Raw genomic sequence first — 20,344 nt, 5'->3', positions numbered from 1 at the left:
CACCTGTAGTACAAGAAGGAGTGGTTTGCTGATTCAATTTGATCATAAAGCTTGGCATAGACTGAATAGTGACACGTGCATTAATTTATCCTTTTTTCGGGGGACTGCATTTCACCCACCAACAAGCGAATGTTATCGCTGAGCGCGAGACGCGCCGGCATTTTTCGGAACTTACTCGAATGTTAACGCTAATTCTATCGATTGTGTATGTTCTCACCGAAACTTGTGTAAGCAGACTGTATGCGGCACACGAATTGTGTAGTGCTTACCAGAAGGCACGCCGGCACCAGCGATTACGCTGGAATCTTCGATGAGTCATGTATGAAAGCCGACGCGCTTGACCTGCAGATCAGATTTCCGACGATCTACGACTGTGTTCTTCGCTATCGTTGTGCTTGGAATGTTGCTTACTTTTTGGAACACGAGTTCGCCCAGAAAAGAGTCAGTTGCGCCATTCGCAGTTTTACTACTGTGTTCTTGGCCGTCGCTACAAAGTGACGATACTATCAGACCAGCTATATATGCATGCAAGCAGAAATTGTGTGATGTGACAGCGTAATCTGGTGTATCAAGCTTCCAATTGCCGAGAAATACACCACTATTTATACCAGACAAACATTTCATTCTTGAAAGTCTGGAGCAGTCGTTGTCATCGCGTGAGCCGTATCAGGTAAGATAGTGATCGCAGATCCACTTAGAGGTATTCTGCGTTTAACAAATCCGCCATTTTATTCGGGTATAAGGCCCGGTGGACTGGTAAGCACAGTAAACGAATTTTAAGTTGGTTTGCGGGAAAGACATATTGGAACGTAAATAAGACAGTTGAATTTGTTGCTGTGTAATGCGAAGAACATACCGAACGAGAGTATGTAACTGTGACACGTTACGATTTATTCGTGGGGAGTGTTCGCAATGCTAAAACAATCGCAAATAGTTATGCTCTGAAAACAGACAATTAATCCGGAGAGAGAGAGAGAGAGAGAAATAAACTTTTATTTTCTGTAACGGTAAACCGAGTCAGAACGCGGTTCACCCCAGGTGGGAGGATTCCTTATTCCAAGAACCCTCTGGCTTGGGCTGTCTCCTTGGCCCGGGCGACGAGACTACGTTGGTCGTCCAGGTCTTCGGAGAAAAGCTTGGCCTCCCACGTTTCATTTGTCGTATGAACCCGCGGTGAGTTGGGGCGCTCTTCTTGTGCTTCCATGGGGCGGTCTTCATTGGAGTCGCCTTGTGGAGATTGTGAGGTAGGGTCTGCGGATGTAGACCAAAAAAAGCCCAACCAAGAGAAGGAGAAAAGATGCCTACTCCAGTCTTTTACCCAGATTGCGAAGCATCAATGTGTTTATAGGTGAGCAAGCTAATCTTGTAGCTAATCATTTAAAACTCGCAGTGACAGTAGTTTAGCAGTTAGGAGGAATATAGCGTCAAATTCAATCTGAAAACTAGAAATGAGTTCACTTGTTGAGTCACTAAGTCGAATCTGCACATTCAGTAGTGCTATCTTTGATTGTGCAAGTGCAATCTGAGCGGGTGCCAAGGAGTATCCAAAATGTACTTGTTTCATTAATTAAAGTATGCGTTGATCATCTCTAAGGTGATTCGTAACTCTTTAGAAATGTTTGAACTATAAGAATACGGAATTTACAAATATGGTATTCACGCTTCTATAAATAGAACGTTGTTTTCAACAAACTTAAGCAGGTCAAGGGACAAGCGCAGAGTTTCTTTTCAAAAATTACCAGAGGCCTAAATTTGTAAGTTGTACCACCAAGAAACGAGACACAACCAAATTTCGTGATGCGACGCACATAGATTGTGTAGACCATATTTAGAGCATTTCTTCGCAATCCAGAGCGTCGGTTACAGAGCTTACGTGACCGCCCCACGGCACATGCTACCTTATTCGCAATTTGCTCAGTTTGGCTTCGCTGACGAGAGCCCCACGATATGTGGTGCCCAGGTATTTTAAGAGAGCCTACCTGGGGAATCGACTCTTGGCCGAGCATTAGTGACATATCAAGAGGAACACTTAGAGGAAATACGAGAGTGCATTTCTGATGGCGTTCAGTGGTATATGCATATTCCCAAGCCATACATCGAGAAATAGATCAGTAAGGTTGTAATTATTAGCAAAATGATTGCACAGATCATTACGCGATGCGCGAAAACCGGTTTTCTCTGCATAAACGTATATGTATGTATTCTGGCTGACGGGAATGTAAATTAAATCTATATCGAGTAAAACAGGAGGGAGCACGGCTCCTCGTGGTACACTGCGTTTCTACTTGTACCTAGACGATAAACACCCGTTTTGAAAGAAGTAGTATTCTCTTTCTCTTAAATATTATGAAACACATGCCGTGATATAACTTAAAAAACTAATTCTCGTATTGTGTTGATTAGTATGACGCACGCAACACTATTGTAAACTTCAGCTAGATCACGAGTCACTAACGCCGAATATTCTTTTCGGCACCGAGCAAGCTGTATGCGACTCTCAAAGTCAACGCGAGCACACCATATTGAGCACCCAGATCTAAAGCCAACTTGAGTGGGACGATGTATAGCTTATCAGAAATATATACGTCGAAATCTGGAAATTCAAAATTCTTTCTATGAGTTTAACCAGATTGGATGTGAGAGAAATTAGTCAAATGTCATCTAAAGCATGTCCAACTCCTTGCTTCTTAAATATCGGAATATTTTTTGTTTATCGGTGGACTTGCCACAAAACATTGGTACGAGGAAAATTTGCAAATAGCATCAAATAACTGTATACGGCCCTTTAGCTAATTTCCATAAAGTATTGAGACATTTTTTTAGTAAGTAAACCTATTCAGAATGTCTTGTGGAGAGGGTTCATGCAAAATATTTATCATGAATTTTATTATTTTACCTCCTGCTGAATGAGGTAAAGACTAAACAACATCTGCCAGTTCTGCTAATGCGACTTCTCTAAAGTTGTTTAGTGGCAATAGTTACATAACATTCGAATGGTATAATTGAAGTGAACCGTTCTTCTAGTCCATTTACAATATTTGCTAACATTTCGAGAAATTCATGTGGCAAATCGCATTACTAATTTGTGGCACCGGAATCATATTTCGAGAGCGTAAAAAATCTAAGTAGTGCTTTTTTGTTTTGTAGATTTAAAAATATAGGTCAATTTGTTCGTATCATATTCGTGTTTGGCTTTATATATACGTTTTAAAGATGCAGCAACAAATTTGTAATCGCTCCATTCTTTTTTTTTTTTTTCAATATGCGCTTGTGTTTTCTTTGTGTGTGTGTGTGCGTGTGTGTGGGGGAGGGGGGGGGTCTAATAATATTACGCTATAATAGCTACAGGTGCCTCACAGAGCATTGAAAAGTCAGGTGTAGGCCATTTTTCTCATTCGCTAGATCGGTCCTATTCGATTAGACTCCCTGATTTTACTTCTATCTGCAAAGCAGACTTCTTAGCTACAGTTTTAGCACTGCTCAAATTGAACCCCTCTCATTCATCGGTAGCTATTATCACCGACTCATTCTATATTCATCGCTTACAACGCGTGGCGACTGAAAAATTTTGCAAACATTATATCTCTTGGCACTGTCTCATCTGCGTTTGCTTCGTTTAATTTGGATGACTGGGCACGAAGGTTTGTCTTTGAGTGAGTGTGCAGACTCATTAGTAAAGACTTCCCTGGGTGGCCGTTTAGCATCTGCCGTTCCCCCAGCCGCCTATATGATTGCTGCTAGGCTTAGGAGATTTACAATGATGAATGAGCTACATAAATCTAGCGCGGCTTCGCATTCAGCCTACCACCACCTACTATTCTCTTGGAACCGTTAATTGTGCCCAACTTGCAAATTAGAGAGTACATTAAGAAGGCTACACTGCCGCATACCGACACTCAATTTTTATGCACGTGGGGCTGGCTTCACGGCATATCCTTTGTGTATACTGTGCAGAGAATCAAAAACAATTGATCACTTTCTCCTTGTATGACGATAATTCTCCTTAGTAAGATAAAGAGTGCTCGAGGACTCTTTAAACAAGCTTTATCTCAGCATGAACGTACCCGTCTTGCTTTCGTTTGGCGCTTCAGCACTGGGCCGAATTGTTGGGCTAGTTGGTTATACCTTTCTATTTCATCACAGCGAACGACAAATCGACAAGGACTAATAGAGTAAAGACACCACAAAGCGTTGTACTACTGGGGTACATCCACCACAATACACAGTACAGCCAGATTGTGGTACAGCCACAATGTACAGTAAAGCCACATTGAGTAGAGCCAGATTGGGAAATAACCGCCAGAATGTTTGCACCGCTATGGAAAACTTCATCCTCGATTCCAACCTGCTGCCTTCCTAAACCAGTCAATTATAATAATTAATTAGAACACCCAGCAGAATACTTCTCCTTCTATTTTCTTTTTTTTTTTTTGCCCTAAGCTTTCTTTCTTTATTAATTTTCTCCAAACTGCCCAATCCTTGGCCGATTCGCCATGGTGGGTATGCGCCTTTTGTACAGAGGACCATCATCGTCATCATTTTACTTAAAGAAAGAAAAGCGCACGCACTGACAGCACGTGAGCTTGCGTTCTACTCGGGCTGTGAAAAAATTCCACTTCAAAATTTAGAATTGCCTTTAAGCAGTACTGTTATACTCTCGCTTGGAGCAACAGTACTGGAATACAGCCACACGAACGTTTGCCTAGCCATTCATAATTTTCTATATATGGCGCAAAAAGAATGCCTTGTTAATATTTCTTAGCTTCCACAATTGATTTACTTCTACTTCAATTTAGAAAATCCGAAAAGTAAAAGCACAAATTCACAGTTTAAATCTCACTAGTGTTGTTATCCAAATTTTAACTAATTCATGTTTAAGTACATCCTTTATATAATGTATATCAGTATATTTTTTTAGTATTCCGATCAACGCAAGGCTTATTATAATATTGATCACTCCTTTATCTCATGTATTGACAGTGTATTTTTCATCTTGTATTACATATTTATTTTTCCCTTTCGTGTTATTTATTTATAACCTAATTTATTTCATTTTTTTTTCAATCATGTTACCACCCGATTCGTGGCCTATCCCCCATAGTGGGTTTGTGTCATTAATTGAAGCTTCATCATCATCATCATCAGCATCATCATAATCATCATCATCATCATCATCATTGTGCCACAAGCATAGCCTGCCCTGTTTCTGCCAGCTCAGTTCTTGCGTTCGAACGTCGCTACGCCGAGTAAGTGGGGCTTTGTTGCCCACGTCTTGCTTCGTGCTCTGTTCGTGTTAAAGCTGGCGCCATGCCGCTTAATTATGCAGCGACGATGCTACAGCGTCCGATTGTGACTTTTCCTAGTGTCATGTCCGATTACTACGACTAGGTAGTATGTGAAAGAAATGATAAGCCTAAAAAATGACAAGGCTGATCTTTTAACCTTTGTTAATCGTGTCCTTTTCACTGAAACAATCAGAGATACCTCGCGATTTCCCGCGGATTGATTTCTCGCTATGGTACCCAAATAATTACCTCTTACGTCCTTTTTCCTTCTCCGTTGCAGATACGGAGACCTCGTTGCGACTTCCTGGCGATGGCCATTTGCCACAGCCACAAAGAGCGGCAGAAGTGCGACAACCAACCGAAACGCCTGCAGATGAATGCCCCGTCTACTTACAGCCGCGAGTGTGAAGACGCAGGCGACGACTCTATTACAAAGTGTACTGAGAGCAGCGTCGACGGCTTCAACGTGATCACCGTGACGCCGCCTGGCACAGTGCCGCATTTTGCAGGCGTAGCGCCTCCTCGCTTCTGTATTCCTGGGCTACTGCGGCCATTCGGCACGGGCCGCTGTTTCGTCGCCGAACGTATCTACTCGGCTGAGAACCACGACAAAGCCACGCTCGAGTCGCAAGCTGCCTCCATCCTCTGTAAATACGACGTCGATGTCAGCCAGCAGACTGAGAACGCCAGACCTCTGGAGTGCAGCGAGCCCACCACTAGGAAAGAGGGTGTCCGACAGAGAAGAGCACGACAGAAGAGCCGGAACTCGGCATCGGCAACCATGACGATGCCCTGCTGCACGCAAGAAACGCCGATTGCTGCGGAAACGCACAGCTTGACCCCGCGACCGTTACGCACGATCTGTGGGAAGGACTCATGAGCACGCTCACTACGCATACGTAATTATGTTCATCATGGAGTCCTCACCCTAGGCGTTGTCATCTTGCCGCAGAGCTCGGTGCGTCTCCAAGAAAAGAACCGCAGCTGTAGGGGTTTCTGGTGACCGGAACTGTTTGCGCCAGTTGCGTGGCCGAGTCCTGCAAGGGGATGGGAACGTGCACATGGAACAGGAACTCTGTCCACCGAAACATTCAGTTGCAGATTCACCGCCATGGCTTCCAACCATGGGCTCGTGTACGATACTCGAAATATTTGTTAATTAGTTTTATGTTTGTAATATAACCACAGCATATCGTATTGAAGGTTAAATGTTGTCTTTCCCATGCTAATGCGGCGTTTTAAACATAATATCGTGTTCGTTACGATGCCCAAATGAGCGAAGTGATGTTGGTGGACGTGAATGAGACATATGAATCAAGTTCCGCTTGCTAAACGTGCGATGTGGCTGGCACGAATATACACAGCGATTCATTTTCGCCATCTTTCAGTTCTTTGTTCTGTTCCACTGACACCTTGATGCATACATGAAATAGCTCTGCACCAGATCTTTTAATGATATTGGACATTCTCCTTGCAAGCTCTTGTGTTGCAAGTGGATTGCGTTAAGGACTCTTTTTTTTTTTCATAATAGTCTGTACGTCTAGGCCAAATTGTACAGTAAGACACGATATTCACTATGTATTCACTATAGTTGACTACGGTGAGTATTCACTAAGGGAAATAGTCCTTGAATCGGGCGGCAGGAGGTACAACTTAATTAAGAGAAAATTTTATTGTAATAGGAGAAACCAAAAAATCAAAACTCAAAGAAAAGGCTGAAGAACAAGATTAGTACTCGAGTGAGCAGTTGGACTAACGAAGCAAAATTATGTAAGATATAATGAAGTAGACAATAAGAACCCCCTTACCTAATAGTTTGTAGAATCTATTTCAGTTAAATGATGAGTAAACAAAGAAGTGTAAAGCTACAAAAATTACCATGATGATCGTCTTTTTCCCTTTTAAAAATCAAACAAAGCGCAATTACCAAAAATCCTTGATTCGAGGCCCCAAATTACACCGTTAATATAACATTTCACTCTAATCCAGTCTTGTGGAGGGGAGTTTCCACAAACACCTTCCTGTGATTTGATTAACGCCTGCAGTATAAAAACGAAGTGGTTCATTGATTCAGTTTCATTACAAAGCTTGGCATAGACGGGATAGACACGTGTACTTATCCTTTTTCCGGGGACTGCATTTACCCCACTAACAACCGAATGTTATCGCCCAGCGTAAGACGCGCCGGTATTATTTGGAAGATACTCGAATATTATCGCTAATTCTATCTGTTGTGCATATTCTTGCAGAAGCCTGTGTAAACAGACTGTATGCGCGACAGGAATAGTGTAGTAGCCTACTTTCTGGAAGGCACGCTGGCACCAGCGATTACGCTATAGAATCTTCGACGAGTCATGTATGAAAGCCTACGCGCTTGAGCTGTAGATCAGATTTTCGACGATCGACGATTCTTTTCGTCGCTATAGTTGGGCTTGGAATGTTGCTTACCTTTAGGGGCACCCTAATAGAGAGTTAGTTTGTCATTCACAGTGTTTATACGGTGTTCTTGGCTGTCACTAGGACGTAACAGCATTATCAGACCAGCTCTATACAAGGAGAAATGTGTTGCACGACTGCGTAATCTGGTGCAGCAAATTTCCGATTGCCTCGAAAGACACCACTATTTGTTACAGAAAAAAATCTGAATTGTTGAAAATCTGGAGAATTCGTTGTCGTCACGTAAGCCGTATCAGGTAAAATTGTGATCGCAGATCCCCTTAGAGGTGTTCTGAATAACTCCACCATTTCATTCAGGTATAAGCGCCGGTGCACTGGTAAGCACAGTAAACGAATTTTAAGTTGGTTTGCGGGAAAGGCATATCGGAACGCACATAAGACAGTTGAATTTGTTGCCGTGTAATGCGAAGAACATACCGAACGAGAGTTTGTAACTGTGACAGCTTACAATCTATTCTTGGAAAGTGTGAGCAGCGCTGAAACAATCGCAAATAGTCTTGCTCTAAAAGTAGACATTTAATCTGGAAGGCGAAAAGAAATAAACCGCTTAAGAGAAGGAGAAAGATTTCCTACTCCAGCCTTTTCGCCAGATTGCGAAGCATCAGTGTGCTTCTAGGTGAGCAAGATAATCGCGTGGCTGGTCATTAAAAACTCGCAATGAGATTAGTTTAGAATTTAGGAGAAATACAGCGTCCACTTCAATCCGAGGGTTTGAATTGGGTGGATTGTTGAGCCACTAAGTTGAATCAGCACATTCAATAGTGCTAGCTTTGACTGTGCAAGTACAATCTGAGCGGGCGGGTAGTCGTGACCGACGAGTATCCAACATATACTTGATTCATTAAAGGGGCCCTTAACCACTTTTTATCGAAGTGGGGAAAGGCATTTGAAGTGAAAATAGGCTATTTCAGAAATACTTTGCCGCAAAAATTACTTCAGTGAGTTCAGCAGAAGCGGAGTTACGGGCAGTCAAACAGAGCCTCCGCTGTGCTCCCGTTCCTTCTTCAGCGCCTTGCACTGCGAAGGCTACAGCGCAGTCAGGGGTGACCACAACAATCCGCTTTCTAAAGGTCCCTGTGGCACACTGTTCAAATGTTATTTAACGGAGACGCCACGACTTCCGCCTTTGGTGCCTACGACGCGCTAAGCATGAGCCAAACGCGGTTGTCCTAAGGAAGCCTCAGAGCGCTTAACCAGTGGACTCGTGGCGGCACCCCGCGGCGACCGCGGCATCTACGCGATGTAGCCTGCGGCCGCCTGGATCGGCGCACGCTCCGTGGATGCGTACGACAGCAAAACTTGACTGCGATGTTCACAGCAGCGTATGCTACCCGCGGACTCTTATTTCCCCAAGCCTGAGGGGTGGTTCAGGGCCCCTTTAATGAAAATATGCATTCATCATCACTGAGGAGGTTCGTAAATGTTTGGGAATGTTGGAACTGTAAGAATACGCAACCTATACTTTACAGATGCGGTATTCGCGCTTCCGTATACAGAAGGTTGTTTACAAGAAACTTAGGCAGTCCAAGACACATACGCAGAGCTTCCCTTTCAAAAAGTACCAGAGGCCTAATTTTATAAGTTGGACCGCCAAAAAACGAAACGCACCTCATTTCCATGATGCGACGCACACACATTGTGTACACCATAATTAGAACATTTCTTCGCAATCCAGAGCGTCGGCCACTGACGTTTACGTAACCACAGCGCTGCACATGTTGCCTTATACGCAATTTGCTCAATCTGGGCTCGCCGACGAGAGCCCCGTGATATGAAATGCCCAGGTATTTTAAGAGAGCCTACCTGTGGAATCAACTCATGGCGGTACATTAGGGACATATGAACAGGAGCATTTAGAGGAAATACGGGAGTGCATTCGTGGTGATGTTCAGTGATATACGCATATTCCCAAACCATAATTCGAGAAATACGTAAGTAAATTTGTAAATATTAGTGAAATGAGTATATAGGTCAATATACGAGGCGCGGGAAAAGCGGTGTTCTCTGCCTAAACATACAAATAAGTATTCTGGTTGACGGGAATGTAAATTCTATACATATCGAGTAAAACAGGAGGGTGCACGGCTCCTTGTGGTACACTGCGTTTCTGCTCATACCTAGAGAACAAACACCCGTTTTGAAAGCATTAGTATTCTCTTTCTCTTAAGATTATGAAATCAATGCCGTAATGCACCTTAAAAACTTCAATTCTCGAATTGTTTTGATTAGTATTACGCACGCAATACTATTGTAAACTTCAGCTAGATCTCGAGTCACCAGCGCAGAATATTCTCTTCGGCACCGAGCAAGCTGTATGCGACTCTCAAAGTCAACGCGGTCCTACCATATCGAACACCTAGATCTAAAGTCAATTTGAGTGGGGCGATGTATTGTCTTATCGGAAATAAATATGTCAAAACCTGGAAATTCAAAACTTTCTATCAGTTTAACGAAATTGGATGTGAGAGAAAAGGGTCCAATATAATCTGAAACGTATACCTGAGTATATGAATATTTTTGTTTCAATCGGTGCACTTGCCGCAAGACATATTTACCAAGAAAATTTGCAAAATGTATCAAATAACTGTATCTAGCCCTGTTACTTTAGCAAGTCTCCATAAGGTATCCAGGCATTTCTTAAAGAGCAAACGACACTATACAAGAATTTTTTGTGGAGACAGTTCACGCAAAATCTTTATCATGCATTTTATCACTTCAACTGGTGCTGAATGAGGTAAAGACCAAACAACACCCGCCAGTTCCGCTAATGCGAATTCTGTAAACTACATTAGTGGAACTGGTTATAAATGAAGTGAACCTGTCTTTTAATCCCTTTGCAGTACATGCTAGTATTTCGCGAAAATCATGTCGCGAAGCGAATTATTAATTTCTGGCACCGGAATCATAATTCGAGACCGTAAAAATGTAAATAGGACTTCTCTCTTTGTCGATTAATAAATATGCTTCAATTTGTTCGGATCATATTCGTCTTTGGCTAAATAGATATCGTAAGTTTTAAGGATGCAGTAACAAATTTGTAATCACCCTTTTTTCTCTCCATTGATTGACAAGATATCGCTTCCAAGCAGCTGTTCGGTTTCAGGGAGTCCGCATGCATTACAAGTTCCACCATGGGCGGAAAGATTCGTCTGTATCTGAGGTTAAACTAAAAGCTGAGTTCTTCAAGAAACGTTTCAACCGCAATATCTAGAGGTAGCCTCTATGTTGAAGACAGAAAAGTAACGTAAACTACCTAATCCAAAATACTATCTTTTAAAGAACCTTTCTTGGAGAGGCTCTTTTTGTCATTGGTTTTAGTTTACGACTAAGCAGGAGACGTTTTTGAGAGCGGTGACCTGGGCAGTTTCAAAGTCTTAATGTTCCGCATCTACATCTAGGAAATCTTCAGAATCGTCCGTTAGGAGTTTTGGTTCAGCCTGCTCTTCACGAGTAGATATACCTGCGCCAAGAAAGCCAGACCACGGATGGGCTGTCAGTATGCGCGGGTCAAATAACATAATTAGAACATTATTGTTATTTATTATTAGGTCAACACCACAAAATATGTATTTCACTTTTTTTTTTTACAAGTGAGAAAATATTTGGTACTTGGTTTAATACATGAAGGTACTTTTTTCTCCAATATTCTTTATCGGTTCAATTCTGACGTCTCGTTATTCACCTCACCAGTAATAACAACCCTTCCTATACAAGCACACGTGAAAAGCCTGACACGCACATCAACAAACTAACTTAAGGCTAACGATTTCTGCATGAAGGTCGGCTGACTGCAGTCGGTATATTTAACAAAGTAGACTTCGACAACACTATTTTAAATGCTTGTTGTCTCTTACATTAGTGGAAGCTAATGCTTTTTGTTATTTTTTAAATATGCACCACAATTTTTTCGTAGACTTGATAAAAAAAAAGAAACGGAAAAAGAAGTGCATGCCTCCTTTTTTTTTTTTTTTTGTAGTGATAGAAGAGCGAGTGTTTGATTTCTTAACTGAAGCAAAGCGATTACCCTACTAATTATTGCAGCTCTATTCTGCTTATGAGATCAGCCTTTATTTCACTGAAGTTGGTTTCTCCAAATTGTTTAATAACATTGCATTAATTGTCACCTTGATTCTAACCTTTCTTTTTTAAGTTCATCCTTGAATTATTGTGACTGCTCGCTCGCATACTAGTGTCTTTTTTTTTTTTATTTGCCTTTCTCGCCTTCAGTTAAGAATTTTCTTGAGCTACCTTCTGCTGCCTGATTCTTGGCCCATCCCGCTTAGTAGGGGGAGCAATGACAGACGACCATCATCATCGTCATTCTAAGCAAAGAAAGAAGAGCGCGCGCAACGACCGCACGTGAGCTTGCGTTCTCCTCGGCTCGTGCCACAAACGCAGCCTGCCCCGTTTCTGCCAGCTCAGTTCATGACTTGGAACATCCCTACGCCGAGTAAGTGGGGCTTTGTAGCTCACGTTTTCCTTCGCGCTCTTTTCGCGTTAAAGCTGGCGCCATGCCGCTCAATTATGCAGCTACAATGCTATAGCGTCCGATTGCGATGTTTGCTTGTTTCGTGTCTGGTTACTGCGGCCGAGATACTCAGTGAACGTGATGGTAAGCCTAAATAAGGGCCAGTGTCACCTTTTCATATCGGTTAATCGTGCTGCTATCCCAGCTGCCTCGCAGTTACCCACGAATTGATTTTTCGCTATGGTACTCAAATAATCAGCTCTTACACCCTGTTTTCTCCTTTGCAGATAAGGAGACCTCGTTGTGACTTCCGGGTGATGACCATTTCCCACAGCCGCAAAGAGCGGCAGCAGTGCGACAACCAGCTGAAACAGATGCAGATGAATGTCCCGTCTACTTATAGCCACGAGTGTGAAGACGCGGGCGACGACTCTATTATAAAGTGTACCGAGAGCAGCGTCGACGGCTGCAACGTGATCACCGTGGCGTCGCCTGGCACAGTGCCGCACTTTGCAGGCGTAGCGACTCCTTCCATCTATTTCTCTGGGCTACCACGTCCATTGGGCACTGGCCACTCTTTCGTCGACGAACATATCCACTCGGCTGAGAACCACGACAAAGCCAAGCTCGAGTCGCAAGGTGCCTCCATCCTCCGCAAATATGACGTCGATCTCATCCAGAAAACCGAGCGTGCCAGACCTCGGCAGTGCAACGAGCCAACCGAAAGAGTATGTCCAACGGAAAAGACCACTACAGAAGAGCCGGACCCGACGTCAGCAACGACGACGATGTCCTGCTGCACGCAAAAAACGCCGAGCGCTACCGAGACACACAGCTCGACCCCACGACCGTTATGCACGATAAGAGGGAAGGCCTTGAGCACGCTCACTGCTGATACGTAATCGTGTTCATCATGGAGTGCTCACCCTGGCCGTTGTCATCTTGCCGCAGTGCTCGGTGCGTCTCCAAGAAGAGCACCGCAGCTGTGGGGCTTCCTGGTGACCGCAACTGCTTGCGCCAGCTGTGTGGGCGAGTTCTGCAAGAGGATGGGAACGTGCACATGGCAACAGGAACTCTCTCAAGCTAGATATCTAGGTGCTGAGTCACCGGCATGGCTTCGAACCAAGGGCTCGTATACCATACTCGAAATATTTGTTACTTAGTTTTATGTTTGTTATATAAGTATATCGTATCGTATTGAAGAATAAATATTGTCTTTCCCATGCGAACGCTGCGTTTTATACATGACATCGTGTTCGTTACGATGTCCAAATGAGCAAAGAGTTGTCGGTAAACGCGAATGAGACAGATGAATCAAGTACCGCTTGCTAAAAGTGCGATATTGCTGGCACAAATATACACAGCGCTTAAGTTGCGTCATCTTTAACTTCTTTGTTCCGTTCCACTGGCATCTTAATGCATGCGTGAAATAGCTGTGCCCCAGATTTTTTAAAGATATTGGACATTCCACTTGCAAGCTCCTGTGTTACTCCTGGTGAAGTGGGTTATGTTAAAAGCCGATCTTCTTCGTAATGATCTGTACGTGTAGGCCAAAGTACACAATAACACACGATGTACGTGTGAATTGTATCTGTAGAGCTGATTGTCGCGGACTGTGGCAGTGTATATTGAACGAAGGAACTTCTGTTTGTCTTTCCATTGTCATTCCATTCATGCTCATCGTCGTGGTCATTCCACTGTCGTCAATGACTCGTCGTCATACAATTGTCATGCTGTCACCCGCGCGCCGTCTTTCTCACACCGCCGTCATCGTGCCGTTCTCATCATTCCATCGTCGCCACTGTCTTCATTCTCATGGGTGGAATCAGCATGTTTGAGCGCTTGGCTCCTTCGTCTGCACAGACATAAGACTGACGTTGCACAAGTTGCGAGCTTTGTGGTGGATAAACATAAACATGGCATGAGATTACCCGTTACACACGAGAACAGTAAACACAATTGTGCGCATCGCCGGTAGTATAGAATGTAATTCTATACGAGTGCCTCTTTTCGGGTATTCTAAGAATCCACTGTCATGATTTATACAGTTAACAGTTGTACAGTATACAGTTATACAGCGATTATGCAGTAAGCAGTTATAGCTTAAGAGAAAGTATTGTAACAGGAGAAACCAAAAGATGAAAACTCAAAGAAAAGCCTGAAAAAGAAAATGAATAGTACTCGAGTGAGCAGTCAGATTAACGGAGCAAATTTATGAAGGAGTTGATGGAGTAAACAAGAAAGACCCCATTATCTAGAAATTCGAAGATTCGATTTCTGTGAAATGAAGGGTAAAAAAAGAAAGACTAAAGCTACAAAAAAAATTAACATGATGATCGTTTTGTTCCATTTTTAACATCAAACACAGCGCAATAAACATCTTTATGAGTTCAACGAATCCGTGGTCATTCCATTCACGCCACTGTTTCATTGTCATGCGTGGAATCAGTATGTTTGAGCCCTTCGCTCATTCGTAGGCATTGACATAAACTTACGTTGCACGAGTTGCGAGCTTTGTGGTGGATAAACATAAACATGGCATGAGATTACCCGTTAAGCACGAAAACAGTAAGCACAATTGTGTGCATCACCGGTAGTATAGAGTGTAATTATATATGAGTAACTCGTATTGCGTATATGCTAAGAATCCGCTGCCTTGATTTAGACAAAGCAATTTGGAACGTAGGTAGCATCGCCACGGTCGCATCCCATTCAAACAATGTGTTGTACTACGCGTCGCGCATATAGCTTATATATATCCTCACATATATCTGATACCGTGCATATTAATCAGAGCAAGTAGCTGTTTGTCGTTTACAAGCTCCTCAGTTGATCGGGCGTCTATATGGGCGCGAAATTAAATGCACGTGATGAGGATGATAATGTTCCGTATTTATGGTGAGTATTCACCAAGGGAGGTATAGCTTGGAATCGGGCGACAGGAGGTATAGTTTAATTAAGGAAAAATGTCAGTGTAATAGGAGAAACTCAAAAATCAAACCTCAGAGAAAAGCCTGAAAAAGGAAACACGAATATTACTAGAATGAGCAGTCTAACGAAGCAGACAATGAAGTATAGAATAAAGACCCCCATTAACCAAAAATTCGAAGATTCTATTTCAGTGAAATGAACAGTGAAAAAAAAGACTAAATCTACAAAAAAAATTACCATGATGATCAAACACAGCGCAATAAAAATCTTTACGAGTGTATATCCTTGATTAGAAGCACCAAGTTATAGTATGCCCAATACATTTATCACCAATCCAGTCTTGTGAAAGGGAGTTTCCGGAAACTTCTTCCTATAATTTGAATACCACCTGTAGTATAGAAAGAAGTGGTTCGCTGATTCAATTTTGTTACAAAGCATGGCATAGACTGGATATTGACACGTGCACTAATTTATCCCTTTTCCGGGGACTGCATTTTATCCGCTAACAAGCCAATGTTATCGCTCAGCGCGAGACGCGCCGGTATTATTTGGAACTTACACGAATTGCTAATTCTATCTGTTGTGTTCGTTCTCGCCGAAACTTTTGTAAACAGACCTTATGCGCGACACGAATTGTGTAGCAGCCTGCTTTCTGAGAGGCATGCTGGCACCAGCGATTACGCTAGAATCTTCGACGAGTCATGTTTGAAAGCCGACGCCCTACCTCTGCAGATCAGATTTTCGAAGATCGGCGAGTGTGTTCGTCGTCATCGTTGTGCTTGGAATGTTGCTTGCCTTTAGGGGCACAAGTTCGTCCGATAAAGAGTTAGTTTCGTCATTCACAATTTTGCTACTGTGTTTTTGACCACCACTACAACGTCACAGTATTATCAGGACAGCTGCATGCAAGCAGAAATTAAAATGTGTGACACGGCAGCGCCATCTAGTGCAGCAAACTTCCAGTTAGCGCAAAAGACGCAACTATTTATTACACACACACAAAAAAAAACTTAATTGTTGAAAGTCTGGAGAGTTCGTTGTCGTCACGTAAGCCGTATCAGGTAAGATTGTGATCGCACATCCACTTAGAGATGTTCTGGCTTTAATAAATCCGCCATTTCAGTTAAGTATACGCCTCGGTGGATTGGTAAGCACACTAAACGAATTTTACTTAGGTTTGTGTGAAAGATATATTGGAACACAAATAGGACAGTAGAATTTGTAGCTGTGTAATGCGAAGAACATACCGAACGAGACTATATGTAACTGTGACAACTTACGATCTATTCGTGGCAAGTGTGCGTAGCGCTAAAACAAGCGCAAATAGTCCTGCTCTGAAAATAGACATTTAATCCGGAAGGCGAAAATAAATAAACCACCCAGGAGAAGGAGAAAGGATGCCTGCTCCAGCTTTGTCCCCACGCTGCTGGCATCAGTGTGTTTCTAGGTGAACAGGCTAATCGTGTGGCTTGTCATTTAAAATTCGCATTGACATTAGTTTAGCATTAAGGAGTTATATAGCGTCTAAGCCAATCCGAGGATTTGAATTGGGTTCATTGTTGACCCACCAAGTCGAATCTGTACAATCAGTAGTGCTAGCTTCGACTGTGGTGGGTAGTCGTGACTAATGAGTATTCAAAATACACTTGTTTCTTTAATGAAAATATGCATTGATCATCTCTGAGGAGATTCGCAATTTTTTAGGAATATTTATACTGTAAGAACACGGATTCAACTTTACAACGATGGTAGTGGCGCTCCCACGCAGAGAATGTTGTTTGCAACAAATGCACAATCCAGTCCAAGGCACAATCGCAGAGTTTCCATTTCAAAAAGTACCAAAGGCTTAATTTTATAAGTTGGACTGCCAAAAAAAGACGCACCCGAATTCCATAATGTGACGCACATACACTGTGTAGACCATAATCAGAGTATTTCGCAATCCAGAGCATCGGTTACTAACGTTTACGTAACCACCGCGCTGCACATGTTGCCTTATACGCAATTTGCTAAATTTGACCTCGCTGATGAGAGCCCCACGATATGTATTGTTCAGGTATTACAGAACGTCTGCCTGGGGCTTTCTGTAATAGATGTAAAAGGAGAATTTGTTTTTCTCGGCAACCACTCCACCGAATTTGGCGAGGTTTGTTGCAGTTAAAAGAAAAACTTAAAATCAAGTGACAGTTTGTTTCGAATTCTTTATTTAGGTTGTCAATTTTTTTAAAAAAATTGGTAAAAATCGAAAATTTTCAGAAAGCGATACTGTCTTCATGCGTGGGTCAAATAACATAAGTAGAACGTTATTTTTATTTATTATTAGGTGAACTCTACAAGAAATGTATTTCACCTTTTCAAGTTCCTCAGGACACTCTAATAAAGTTCTTGTCACTGTCACCTTTTTAAGAAATGGGAAAATATTCTGCACAAGAAATGTATTTCATCCTTTTAAGAAATGAGAAAATATTCTGTACTCGACTTAACATTTGAAAGTACTTTTTTTCGAATATTCATATTTGATTCAATTCGGATATCTCTACCTCAGCAATGAAAAATGATATCACAATTCTGTGAATTGCGTCTAATAGTACATCTAAAGCGGACGAAATTGATATATTACACATGAATTTCAAAATATTTAGTAATATGAAAATACAGCGCTTTTACAGAACCCTTGTACACAACGGAACAAATTCCCGTAAGATATAAAATGACATATGGAATCTGTCCGCCTTCAGTGATCTAATGGGTGCCGTTTACAAAACCGCGATATCTGTTCTTGATGCAAAGCTATTAATTTGTAAACTCCGTGCTTCTATTTCTTTTTTCAAGCTTATGGATAGTTCAAGATCATTTAACAAAATTCAGGTCCTAAATCGAAATTCCGATTTCAACACTCACTAGAATTCAACTTTCTCTCTCAAACGCAATAAACTTCACTAAAATCGGTTCAGGGGTTATCTCAGAAAGACGTTTTTGCCTTTTAGATGTATTTGAATAGGTCGCGTTGGAGTTCGGTCCGAGCTAAAGCTTCCTCTTAAAGCCAACTATTTCTACATGAAGGTCGGCTAACTGCAGTCTATATATAAGAAAAAATTTTGACTTTGACAGCGCTATTTTAAATTATTGTTGTCTTTTACATTGGCGGAAGCTAATGCTTTCTTTTTTATTATTTAATCACGCGCTATAATTTTTTTTCGTGGTGTTAATAAAAAAGATTAAGAAGACGAAGTGCGTGCACCATTTTTCGCAAAGAAAGAAAAGCACGCGCCCTTGATCTTGACTCTTGGCCAATCCCCCATCGTGGATAGGAGCCACACGCATCACAGGCTACAACAACAACAACAACAACAACGACCGCGCGTGTGCTTGCGTTCTCTTCAGAGTGTGCCACAAGCGCATCCCGTCCCATTTCTGCCAGCTAAGTCCTTGCGTTCGAACGTCGCTACGCCGAGTAAGTGGCGCCTTGTTGCCCACGTTTTGCTTCGTGCTCTATTCGTGTTAAAGCTGGCGCCATGCCGCTCAATTATGCGGCGAGAATGCCATAGCGCCAGATTGCGATGTTTGCTTGTTTCGTGTCTGGTTGCTACGGCGAGATTACTCAGTGAACGGCATGATAAGCCTAATAAGAACCAGTCTCACCTTTTCATCTCGCTTAATTGCGTCCTATTCACTGCAACAATCAGCGCTACCTCGCAGTTTCCTGAGGATTGATTTCGCGCTATGGTACTCAAATAATCAGCTCTTACATCCTGCTTTTCTTCTCCGCCGCAGCTAAGGAGACCTCGTTGCGACTTCCGGGCGATGGTCATTTGCCACAGCCACAAAGAGCGGCAACAGTGTGACAACAAGCCGAACCGCCCGCAGATTAATGCCCCGTCTACTTACAGGTACGAGAGTGAAAACGCAGGCGACGACCCTACTAAGTGTATACCGAGAGCAGCGTAGACGGCTTCAACGTGATCACCGTGGCGTCGCCTGGCACAGTGCCGCACTTTGCAGGCGCAGTGCCTCCTCACTTATGTATTCCTGGGCTACTGCGGCCATTCGGCACTGGCCGCTCAGTTGTCGACGAACGTATCCACTCGGCTGAGAACCACGACAAAGCCAAGCTCGAGTCGAAAGCTGCCTCTTTGGTTACGACGTCGATGTCATCCAAAAGACCGAACACGCAATACCTCTGTAATGCAAGGAACCAACCGGAGTCGCCAAAGGCTGTAACGACGACGCCGACGACGACGACGCACTGCTGCAAGGGACAAACACCGAGAGTTACCGCAACGCGCCAGCTGGGTCCGACAGCCGTCGAGCACGATCCGTGGGAAGGACTTGAGCCCTTCCGCTACGGACCGGTAGTAACAACCCACGGTACTGCGTCCATCGGCTTTACTACGGGCGCTGCCATGTGGACGAACTGCACGATTCGCGTCGTGGCCAGCAAGCAGTGAGTGTTTGCTCTGAGGGACACAGGCTTGCGCGGCTGCTTACGCCGCCAGTACGGCCGCGCGTGTTGCAACCGCGTGCGAACGTCCACGTGGCCACCTGGACGAGATACCCAGGGTCAGAGTCGTGAATGCGGCTTCCAACAACGAATTTGTCTGCCTTGTGTACGTTTCTGGAACACTGTCAACAAAATGAAGCAGTGAAAATATTTTCTACGTATTGTTATATTTAAAATATAAGTAGGGAAGATTACGTTGAAGAATAAATATTACCTTGCATTTGTCAATGCGGTGTTATAAATTGAAATTTTCTTTTCTTTTTTACGATCCCCACGTCACTAACACCATGTGTCATGTTAGTGAATGCGAATTAGAGGAATGAAGGGCGCTTTGTTAAATGTGCGATATCATTGGCAAGAAAATATATAGAGACCACTCATGAGGGACTAGCAGTGTTGCAGTATTGTATGCTGTTCCACCACTGACATCTTGACGTTCTTGCACAGTAGTGGTGCACCAGCTTCAATAATGAACGTGCCGCTTGCAAGCTCCGGTCTTGCTCCCCGGGACGTGGGTTTGTAAAGTGTCGTGTTCGTAAAGACCAAGCTGTTGATGCCCGACAGTGCACGGCCACTATATTCCAGGTAGCCGTGGCCCTGCGCTGATAGCCTGGTCCCGCGTTTACTAGCTGCAGTTGGTCCTCGGGTTTTGGGCATGTCAGCTGTGCCTCCCACGGAAAAAAAAAAAAACTAGATTTAAGC

General features: G+C 43.1%; 1 long non-coding RNA gene across 1 annotated transcript; it reads right to left on the bottom strand.

Moving 5' to 3' along the window:
• Nucleotides 1-987: 987 nt before the first annotated feature.
• LOC140215948 (uncharacterized) lies at nt 988-13,206 on the bottom strand. The gene is made up of 3 exons (XR_011892552.1): nt 13,137-13,206; nt 6,213-6,322; nt 988-1,251 (listed from the first exon to the last, which is right to left on the bottom strand). It is a non-coding gene; the product is annotated as an uncharacterized lncRNA (long non-coding RNA).
• Between the last annotated feature and the right edge of the window lie 7,138 nt (nt 13,207-20,344).

This window comes from Dermacentor andersoni, chromosome 2, assembly GCF_023375885.2.
Source record: "Dermacentor andersoni chromosome 2, qqDerAnde1_hic_scaffold, whole genome shotgun sequence".
Classification (NCBI taxonomy): Eukaryota; Metazoa; Arthropoda; class Arachnida; order Ixodida; family Ixodidae; genus Dermacentor; species Dermacentor andersoni.
The sequence above is the reverse complement of the archived record's forward strand: the minus strand, read 5'-3'. Positions and strand labels throughout refer to the sequence as shown.